Consider the following 12,045-nt stretch of genomic DNA (forward strand, 5'->3'; position numbering starts at 1 on the left):
GCTCCTCTCACGGAGCTTAGAACGGCTCAGGGCATGGCACGTTGCCTTCCAGAACGTCCCGGGGTGTGGCAGGTCTATAAAAGCCACACCCGGGATTCTGGAAGTTGCTTAGTCTACAAGGCTCAAGACTCTTCAGAGACATTGCGTCTGGAGGAAAACATCGGAAGACTTCTTGCAAACAACGCTGAAGGTTCCGATTCCTAGAAATCTTCAGGCTATCATCTGCTGGACAGAGAAATGAAGAGCTAAGTACCTCAATTAAGAAAGGCGCCCAACGCTAGCTTTAAGAACAATTTTTGGACAATTTTTTGGTAAAAGAACTCGGACTCCTAAATATTTCAGAGATCTGTTTCATGTTTAAGATTGTAACGCATGTAATGTAAAAAAGATGCTAAGCCTAATGTTTTAAGGAAAAGGTTTTGGAAGTGAATTTAACTCTAGAACTGCCACAGAGAAGTCGTTTGAACTACAAGAACATAAAGAGAAGTGAGTAAAATAACAGATAGATTATTTTGCAGGGAAAACAAGTCATAGGAAAGTGCAAATAAATTGTTGTTGTTTATTTTTGAGCAAACTAGAAAAGTCTGGGGGCAGACAGACCAACCACCTTCGATACTAAAAGCGGCAATAATTCAACTAATGCCTAGACGACGACTTCTTGGACGCGAAGCCCTGACTGGTAGATCGCAGGTAGGAGATTACGTCAAGACATATCAGACAGTGGTAGGAGGTAGAGAGAGAGAGAGTAAGAGACAGGATTTTAGGATACCTTTTAAGGAATTTCTTGTTGTTTGCAGGTCGACTACAAGAACACAAATAGCGTCAGATCCGGCCTCTCTCCCTGACTGCTATCCATCACCCTAGTGTATGTAAAGGAACCACAGGTTGTAAGGTAGGATTCTGGGAGATTGGTCCATAGCGTCTCTGCAAAACCGATCAAGCACCTTACAGGTAAGGTTGGTGTTCAACTCAGGTAAGAGTGCTTGGTCCTCCCTGACAGAAGACTAAGCCCACAAAAAAGGATTTGCCCAGACGCTATGGAGGAATCTCAGCAGATCACTTTGCAGGATTTAGCTACAGTGTTATTAGAAATCAGGGCAGAAAATGCAGACTTAAGAAGAGATTTAACTGCAATCCAGAATAGACTACAAGCACCTAGTCCTCAAACCTGGACCTTTCATTCTGATAAAAAATCTTATTTAAAGCCACCAGTCTTTCAGCCTGCTATGCAAACCTTGTATAGTGGGAATGCTTCCCCTAACACCTCAGCCAATACTCAAATTCAGGTAGTCACTCCAGTTGCGTTACCTTTAGCACCTCCTGAGAGATTCTATGGGGATTACAATAAGTTTACAATATTACTGAACCAATGTCAGTTTCATTTCGTGGCAAAACCTACAGTATTTCCCGATGACCCTTCCAAGGTCGCTTTTATCTTGTCCTATCTAGGAGGTGATGCTGCCTTGTGGTCAGTTCCATATGTAGAAAGAAATGATCCAATTTTAAATGATTTCAGACGTTTCAAAAGGGCGATGAAGAAATTATTTGCTAAACATGTTTTCGTACAAACAGCTGATCAGGAGCTATTAGATTTTAAACAGGGGTCTTCTGATCTTTTGCATTATATTTCTACCTTCAATAGGTTGGTCATTGAACCAGAGTGGCCAGAGGAAAAATGTGTGTCACTATTTTATCGCGGTTTACGCGAAGATTTAAAAGATATGATAACACAAATTTTAGACCCACCTACAGATTGTGAAGAGTTTATAGATCTAGTAGTAAAACTTAACCACAGAATTTCAGAAAGAAAAGGAGAAAGAGGAAAAACTGATTTTAAAATGATGGTGTTCAAAGAAAGAGGGAATCTAAGAACAGAGTCTTCCCCTGCTAAGTTAGATCCAGTGGAACCTATGCAGATAGGCACAGTTAGAGGTCCTCTCACTAAGGATGAGAGAGAAAAGTGCAGGAAATTAAATCAATGTATGTACTGTGGAAAAGCCGGACATTTTATAAAAGACTGTCCAACACGACCTGTAAGACCTAAAACTAAGACTGCAGAGGTAGCAATGATGCAGCAGTCGGAAAACTAGTTAACTCGGTAGATAAATAGGTCGATCTATCGAGTTCTCATATCACCTTGGCCTCCTTGACTCCAACTGCCTCTCATTGTCATCTCAGCATGCGTATTCTTCTTCAGTCTCAAGTAAATAAGGATAGGTCTTGGTCCATAGATGCTTTAATAGATTCTGGGGCTACTGGTAATTTCATCGATACTCAGTTATTCCAGAAATTGGGTTTACAACGGATAGTAAAAGACTCACCAGAAGTAGTTAGAGCAGTGGGCGGAAAGGAACTCACCTCAGGTTTAATACTACATCATACGGAAATCCTGAAAATGACTTGTGCTGAGAAGCATGTAGAAAACATAACATTTGACATAATTGATGCTCCTCAATTTGGTTTGATCCTCGGCATCCCCTGGTTAGTGCAACATAATCCTTATATCGATTGGAATAATTGGAGTATTCTATTTAAATCTGATTATTGTCATGCCAAATGTTTTCAACAATTCCCAGGTTCTGAGTTGTTAATACAAGGTTATGACTTCCCAAAGAATTCCGGATTTTGATTGTCAGATAGATTTAGTTCCAGGGGCATCATTGCCTTGTAGCCGAATTTACGCTCTTACAGAGAAAGAAAATGAACATCTACGCAATTATCTGGACGAATACTTAGCCAATGGGTTTATTAGGCACTCCAAGTCTCCGGTCTCTTCTCCTCTTTTCTTCATTCCGAAGAAAGGGGGAGAATTGCGCTCGTGCATAGACTATCGTGCCATCAACAATGTGACTGTAAAAAATCGATATCCCTTACCTTTAATTCCAACCTTACTTGATCAAATCAAAGATGCCACCATTTATACAAAATTGGATCTGCGTGGGGCATATCATCTGGTGCGAGTCCGAGAGGGAGATGAATGGAAGACAGCATTCAGAACTAAATTCGGATTATATGAATATCAGGTTATGCCTTTCGGACTTTGCAATGCCCCAGCTGCATTCCAGTTTTTTATAAATGAAGTGCTAAGGGATTTCTTGGATATTTGCTGTATCGTCTACATCGATGATATTCTCATTTACTCAAAGAACAAATCTGAACATGTAAAGCAAGTGCGAGCCATTCTTCAGCAGCTTTTACAAAATTCTTTGTTTGTAAAACTTGAAAAGAGTTTATTTCATGTAACCACAGTAGATTTTTTGGGATACATCCTTAGTCCGGCTGGAATAGTAATGGACCCAAAAAAGATTCAGGCAATAATTGAATGGCCCAGTCCCTCCTCTGTGAAACAAATCCAGAGTTTTTTGGGATTTGCAAATTTTTATAGACGATTCATTAAAGACTTTCCGCAAAAGATAACTCCCATCACAAAATTGTTGCGTAAAAATACAAAATTTGAATGGACCCCAGAAACTGAATCAGCTTTTCAGGATCTGAAAAATCAATTCGTAACAGCTCCAGTTTTAAAAACATCCTGATCCTTCTCAGCCTTTTATAGTAGAAGCTGATGCCTCTCAATTTGCTATAGGGGGAATTTTGTCTCAAAAAAGTACTAATACTGGACAATTACATCCAATTGCGTACTATTCTAGAAAATGATCCCCTCCAGAACAAAATTATGCCATAGCTGACTGAGAATTATTGTCCATAAAAGCTGTATTCAAAAAATGGCGACACTACTTGCTAGGGGCTCGTCATCCTGTACCTATATACACAGACCATAGGAATTTACAGACACTCAGATCCGCTAAAGCTTTGACCCCTCGCCAGTTGCGTTGGACTCTGTTTTTCAATGATTATGATTTCATCATTACTTATCGCCCAGGAAAAGAAAACAACAAAGTCGACGCATTTTCTAGAAAAGGGTTAAGTGATGATTTGAATGTTAAAAAAGAAACACTACATCCTATTATTTCTGAGGAATGCTTTCAGATAGGTCTTATCGACTATGACGTTTTGTCTGACATTGAGAAAGTCCTAGAGAAACAAACAAAATAAGAATGGAATAAGCTTTACCCTTTGTTGCAATGGAAAGAAAATATATTGTTCATGAATGATCAAATATTTGTACCTAACGAATCTTTACAGAAAAGAGTTTTACAGATTTATCATGATTCAGTTTTATCAATCCATCCTGGGGTTACAAAAATGTACCAACTTATTAAAAGGAGGTTTTGGTGGCCGAATATGTTAACTGACATCCAGAAATATGTACAAACATGCACTGTCTGTAGTCGAAACAATACTGTTCATAAATCTCCACATGGTTTACTTATGCCATTACCAGTTCCACCTCAGCCTTGGCATACTGTGTCCTTAGACTTCATAGTGGAGTTGCCTCGTACCACTTCAGGCTTCACCACCATTCTCACTGTTGTGGATCACTTTTCTAGATATGCTCATTTTGTTCCCTTAAAAAAACTCCCCTCAGCTTTTGATTTAGCACACATTTTTGTCACGCAAATAGTCAAACTGCATGGGATACCTTCTGTGGTACTTTCGGATAGGGGTTCACAGTTTGTGTCACATTTTTGGCAGAATCTAGGTAAATCCTTAAATATGGAAGTGCGCATTTCATCAAGCTATCATCCACAAACTGATGGGTTAACAGAACGAACGAATCAGACAATTGAACAATTTTTACGATGTTTGTTAACCACCCATGATCAGGAATGGTCGGAAATTCTATGGGCAGCTGAATTTGCTTACAACAATTCAGATCACTCCTCTATTGGTATGTCTCCTTTATTCTGTGTTCATGGTTTCCATCCAAAAGATATGTTGGGTATTGATAGAAAGGCTTCAGACACGCCAGCAGTCACAGAGTATGTAAATCATTTGGTTTCTATTCAACTAAAAGCTCAACAACACTTGGTTCTCGCAAAAGAAACACAAAAGAAATTTGCTGACAAACATCAATCTGAGCAACCAATCTATTCAGGAGGTGACAATGTTTGGTTAGCCACTAAAAACCTAAAATTGAAAAGTCATAAAGCTTTTCGTCCTCGATTCATAGGATCTTTTACCATAGAAAAAGTCATTAATCCAGTCAGTATGAAATTGAAATTACCAAGTTCGTATCGAATCCACCCAGTATTTCATGTCTCGCTGCTTAAGCTATGTAATCCTGAAACCCGAAAACTGACCCATCCTCCAGAGATCGAGATAGATGGTCAACCAGAGTATGAGGTAAAAGCTGTTCTAGATTCCAAAAGAGTGAAAGGGAAGTTATTCTATTTGGTAGATTGGAAAGGTTACGGTCCAGAAGACCGTTCATGGGAACCTCTTGAAAAGTTACGAAAATCTCCCAAAATATTGAAAACCTTTCATAACAAATTTCCAGGAAAACCAAGGCCAGTTCCGACAGTTTTAGGGGGGATTCTAAGGGGAGGGTACTGTCATGAAACCACCTTTTCACAATTCCCTTTGCTCATTGCGTAGTTCCTCTTTCCTTGTTAGAAGTATAATACCTTTCAAAGAAACCCACCCCTGTCCTGTGCAACCACCACTCCAGTGACCTAGAAATAAAAGGTTAATATTAATGCATGTAGTGTTGGTATTTCCACTTATTAGACTAATGTATTACTGTATGGAGCACTGTATGGAGCAAAGGGTTCGGGAAATAATGCTCAGTAGAATGTTTTGGTAGCGTATCCTGAAAGTTTGGTGCAACAGGAAAAAAGACGCGTTTTTAAAAAAGACACGCATTTGCTCGCGCGCTGTGTGATGATTAACACAGTGAAGGTACAGCGCTCCTCTCACGGAGCTTAGAACGGCTCAGGGCATGGCACGTTGCCTTCCAGAACGTCCCGGGGTGTGGCAGGTCTATAAAAGCCACACCCGGGATTCTGGAAGTTGCTTAGTCTACAAGGCTCAAGACTCTTCAGAGACATTGCGTCTGGAGGAAAACATCGGAAGACTTCTTGCAAACAACGCTGAAGGTTCCGATTCCTAGAAATCTTCAGGCTATCATCTGCTGGACAGAGAAATGAAGAGCTAAGTACCTCAATTAAGAAAGGCGCCCAACGCTAGCTTTAAGAACAATTTTTGGACAATTTTTTGGTAAAAGAACTCGGACTCCTAAATATTTCAGAGATCTGTTTCATGTTTAAGATTGTAACGCATGTAATGTAAAAAAGATGCTAAGCCTAATGTTTTAAGGAAAAGGTTTTGGAAGTGAATTTAACTCTATAACTGCCACAGAGAAGTCGTTTGAACTACAAGAACATAAAGAGAAGTGAGTAAAATAACAGATAGATTATTTTGCAGGGAAAACAAGTCATAGGAAAGTGCAAATAAATTGTTGTTGTTTATTTTTGAGCAAACTAGAAAAGTCTGGGGGCAGACAGACCAACCACCTTCGATACTAAAAGCGGCAATAATTCAACTAATGCCTAGACGACGACTTCTTGGACGCGAAGCCCTGACTGGTAGATCGCAGGTAGGAGATTACGTCAAGACATATCAGACAGTGGTAGGAGGTAGAGAGAGAGAGAGTAAGAGACAGGATTTTAGGATACCTTTTAAGGAATTTCTTGTTGTTTGCAGGTCGACTACAAGAACACAAATAGTGTAAGATCCGGCCTCTCTCCCTGACTGCTATCCATCACCCTAGTGTATGTAAAGGAACCACAGGTTGTAAGGTAGGATTCTGGGAGATTGGTCCATAGCGTCTCTGCAAAACCGATCAAGTACCTTACAGGTAAGGTTGGTGTTCAACTCAGGTAAGAGTGCTTGGTCCTCCCTGACAGAAGACTAAGCCCACAAAAAAGGATTTGCCCAGACGCTATGGAGGAATCTCAGCAGATCACTTTGCAGGATTTAGCTACAGTGTTATTAGAAATCAGGGCAGAAAATGCAGACTTAAGAAGAGATTTAACTGCAATCCAGAATAGACTACAAGCACCTAGTCCTCAAACCTGGACCTTTCATTCTGATAAAAAATCTTATTTAAAGCCACCAGTCTTTCAGCCTGCTATGCAAACCTTGTATAGTGGGAATGCTTCCCCTAACACCTCAGCCAATACTCAAATTCAGGTAGTCACTCCAGTTGCGTTACCTTTAGCACCTCCTGAGAGATTCTATGGGGATTACAATAAGTTTACAATATTACTGAACCAATGTCAGTTACATTTCGTGGCAAAACCTACAGTATTTCCCGATGACCCTTCCAAGGTCGCTTTTATCTTGTCCTATCTAGGAGGTGATGCTGCCTTGTGGTCAGTTCCATATGTAGAAAGAAATGATCCAATTTTAAATGATTTCAGACGTTTCAAAAGGGCCATGAAGAAATTATTTGCTAAACATGTTTTCGTACAAACAGCTGATCAGGAGCTATTAGATTTTAAACAGGGGTCTTCTGATCTTTTGCATTATATTTCTACCTTCAATAGGTTGGTCATTGAACGAGAGTGGCCAGAGGAAAAATGTGTGTCACTATTTTATCGCGGTTTACGCGAAGATTTAAAAGATATGATAACACAAATTTTAGACCCACCTACAGATTGTGAAGAGTTTATAGATCTAGTAGTAAAACTTAACCACAGAATTTCAGAAAGAAAAGGAGAAAGAGGAAAAACTGATTTTAAAATGATGGTGTTCAAAGAAAGAGGGAATCTAAGAACAGAGTCTTCCCCTGCTAAGTTAGATCCAGTGGAACCTATGCAGATAGGCACAGTTAGAGGTCCTCTCACTAAGGATGAGAGAGAAAAGTGCAGGAAATTAAATCAATGTATGTACTGTGGAAAAGCCGGACATTTTATAAAAGACTGTCCAACACGACCTGTAAGACCTAAAACTAAGACTGCAGAGGTAGCAATGATGCAGCAGTCGGAAAACTAGTTAACTCGGTAGATAAATAGGTCGATCTATCGAGTTCTCATATCACCTTGGCCTCCTTGACTCCAACTGCCTCTCATTGTCATCTCAGCATGCGTATTCTTCTTCAGTCTCAAGTAAATAAGGATAGGTCTTGGTCCATAGATGCTTTGATAGATTCTGGGGCTACTGGTAATTTCATCGATACTCAGTTATTCCAGAAATTGGGTTTACAACGGATAGTAAAAGACTCACCAGAAGTAGTTAGAGCAGTGGACGGAAAGGAACTCACCTCAGGTTTAATACTACATCATACGGAAATCCTGAAAATGACTTGTGCTGAGAAGCATGTAGAAAACATAACATTTGACATAATTGATGCTCCTCAGTTTGGTTTGATCCTCGGCATCCCCTGGTTAGTGCAACATAATCCTTATAACGATTGGAATAATTGGAGTATTCTATTTAAATCTGATTATTGTCATGCCAAATGTTTTCAACAATTCCCAGGTTCTGAGTTGTTAATACAAGGTTATGACTTCCCAAAGAATTCCGGATTTTGATTGTCAGATAGATTTAGTTCCAGGGGCATCATTGCCTTGTAGCCGAATTTACGCTCTTACAGAGAAAGAAAATGAACATCTACGCAATTATCTGGACGAATACTTAGCCAATGGGTTTATTAGGCACTCCAAGTCTCCGGTCTCTTCTCCTCTTTTCTTCATTCCGAAGAAAGGGGGAGAATTGCGCTCGTGCATAGACTATCGTGCCATCAACAATGTGACTGTAAAAAATCGATATCCCTTACCTTTAATTCCAACCTTACTTGATCAAATCAAAGATGCCACCATTTATACAAAATTGGATCTGCGTGGGGCATATCATCTGGTGCGAGTCCGAGAGGGAGATGAATGGAAGACAGCATTCAGAACTAAATTCGGATTATATGAATATCAGGTTATGCCTTTCGGACTTTGCAATGCCCCAGCTGCATTCCAGTTTTTTATAAATGAAGTGCTAAGGGATTTCTTGGATATTTGCTGTATCGTCTACATCGATGATATTCTCATTTACTCAAAGAACAAATCTGAGCATTCTTCAGCAGCTTTTACAAAATTCTTTGTTTGTAAAACTTGAAAAGAGTTTATTTCATGTAACCACAGTAGATTTTTTGGGATACATCCTTAGTCCGGCTGGAATAGTAATGGACCCAAAAAAGATTCAGGCAATTATTGAATGGCCCAGTCCCTCCTCTGTGAAACAAATCCAGAGTTTTTTGGGATTTGCAAATTTTTATAGACGATTCATTAAAGACTTTTCGCAAAAGATAACTCCCATCACAAAATTGTTGCGTAAAAATACAAAATTTGAATGGACCCCAGAAACTGAATCAGCTTTTCAGGATCTGAAAAATCAATTCGTAACAGCTCCAGTTTTAAAAACATCCTGATCCTTCTCAGCCTTTTATAGTAGAAGTTGATGCCTCTCAATTTGCTATAGGGGGAATTTTGTCTCAAAAAAGTACTAATACTGGACAATTACATCTAATTGCGTACTATTCTAGAAAATTATCCCTTCCAGAACAAAATTATGCCATAGCTGACTGAGAATTATTGTCCATAAAAGCTGTATTCAAAAAATGGCGACACTACTTGCTAGGGGCTCGTCATCCTGTACCTATATACACAGACCATAGGAATTTACAGACACTCAGATCCGCTAAAGCTTTGACCCCTCGCCAGTTGCGTTGGACTCTGTTTTTCAATGATTATGATTTCATCATTACTTATCGCCCAGGAAAAGAAAACAACAAAGCCGACGCATTTTCTAGAATAGGGTTAAGTGATGATGTGAATGTTAAAAAAGAAACACTACATCCTATTATTTCTGAGGAATGCTTTCAGATAGGTCTTATCGACTCTGACGTTTTGTCTGACATTGAGAAAGTCCTAGAGAAACAAACAAAATAAGAATGGAATAAGCTTTACCCTTTGTTGCAATGGAAAGAAAATATATTGTTCATGAATGATCAAATATTTGTACCTAACGAATCTTTACAGAAAAGAGTTTTACAGATTTATCAGGATTCAGTTTTATCAATCCATCCTGGGGTTACAAAAATGTACCAACTTATTAAAAGGAGGTTTTGGTGGCCGAATATGTTAACTGACATCCAGAAATATGTACAAACATGCACTGTCTGTAGTCGAAACAAAACTGTTCATAAATCTCCACATGGTTTACTTATGCCATTACCAGTTCCACCTCAGCCTTGGCATACTGTGTCCTTAGACTTCATAGTGGAGTTGCCTCGTACCACTTCAGGCTTCACCACCATTCTCACTGTTGTGGATCACTTTTCTAGATATGCTCATTTTGTTCCCTTAAAAAAACTCCCCTCAGCTTTTGATTTAGCACACATTTTTGTCACGCAAATAGTCAAACTGCATGGGATACCTTCTGTGGTACTTTCGGATAGGGGTTCACAGTTTGTGTCACATTTTTGGCAGAATCTAGGTAAATCCTTAAATATGGAAGTGCGCATGTCATCAAGCTATCATCCACAAACTGATGGGTTAACAGAACAAACGAATCAGACAATTGAACAATTTTTACGATGTTTGTTAACCACCCATGATCAGGAATGGTCGGAAATTCTATGGGCAGCTGAATTTGCTTACAACAATTCAGATCACTCCTCTATTGGTATGTCTCCTTTATTCTGTGTTCATGGTTTCCATCCAAAAGATATGTTGGGTATTGATAGAAAGGCTTCAGACACGCCAGCAGTCACAGAGTATGTAAATCATTTGGTTTCTATTCAACTAAAAGCTCAACAACACTTGGTTCTCGCAAAAGAAACACAAAAGAAATTTGCTGACAAACATCGTTCTGAGCAACCAATCTATTCAGGAGGTGACAATGTTTGGTTAGCCACTAAAAACCTAAAATTGAAAAGTCATAAAGCTTTTCGTCCTCGATTCATAGGATCTTTTACCATAGAAAAAGTCATTAATCCAGTCAGTATGAAATTGAAATTACCAAGTTCGTATCGAATCCACCCAGTATTTCATGTCTCGCTGCTTAAGCTATGTAATCCTGAAACCCGAAAACTGACCCATCCTCCAGAGATCGAGATAGATGGTCAACCAGAGTATGAGGTAAAAGCTGTTCTAGATTCCAAAAGAGTGAAAGGGAAGTTATTCTATTTGGTAGATTGGAAAGGTTACGGTCCAGAAGACCGATCATGGGAACCTCTTGAAAATTTACGAAAATCTCCCAAAATATTGAAAACCTTTCATAACAAATTTCCAGGAAAACCAAGGCCAGTTCCGACAGTTTTAGGGGGGATTCTAAGGGGAGGGTACTGTCATGAAACCACCTTTTCACAATTCCCTTTGCTCATTGCGTAGTTCCTCTTTCCTTGTTAGAAGTATAGTACCTTTCAAAGAAACCCACCCCTGTCCTGTGCAACCAGCACTCCAGTGACCTAGAAACAAAAGGTTAATATTAATGCATGTAGTGTTGGTATTTCCACTTATTAGACTAATGTAATACTGTATGGAGCACTGTATGGAGCAAAGGGTTCGGGAAATAATGCTCAGTAGAATGTTTTGGTAGCGTATCCTGAAAGTTTGGTGCAACAGGAAAAAAGACGCGCTTTTAAAAAAGACACGCATTTGCTTGCGCGCTGTGTGATGATTAACACAGTGAAGGTACAGCGCTCCTCTCACGGAGCTTAGAACGGCTCAGGGCATGGCACGTTGCCTTCCAGAACATCCCGGGGTGTGGCAGGTCTATAAAAGCCACACCCGGGATTCTGGAAGCTGCTTAGTCTACAAGGCTCAAGACTCTTCAGAGACATTGCGTCTGGAGGAAAACATCGGAAGACTTCTTGCAAACAACGCTGAAGGTTCCGATTCCTAGAAATCTTCAGGCTATCATCTGCTGGACAGAGAAATGAAGAGCTAAGTACCTCAATTAAGAAAGGCGCCCAACGCTAGCTTTAAGAACAATTTTTGGACAATTTTTGGGTAAAAGAACTCGGACTCCTAAATATTTCAGAGATCTGTTTCATGTTTAAGATTGTAACGCATGTAATGTAAAAAAGATGCTAAGCCTAATGTTTTAAGGAAAAGGTTTTGGAAGTGAATTTAACTCTAGAACTTC

This window comes from Lissotriton vulgaris, chromosome 3_1 (genome assembly GCF_964263255.1).
Source record: "Lissotriton vulgaris chromosome 3_1, aLisVul1.2, whole genome shotgun sequence".
Taxonomy (NCBI): Eukaryota; Metazoa; Chordata; class Amphibia; order Caudata; family Salamandridae; genus Lissotriton; species Lissotriton vulgaris.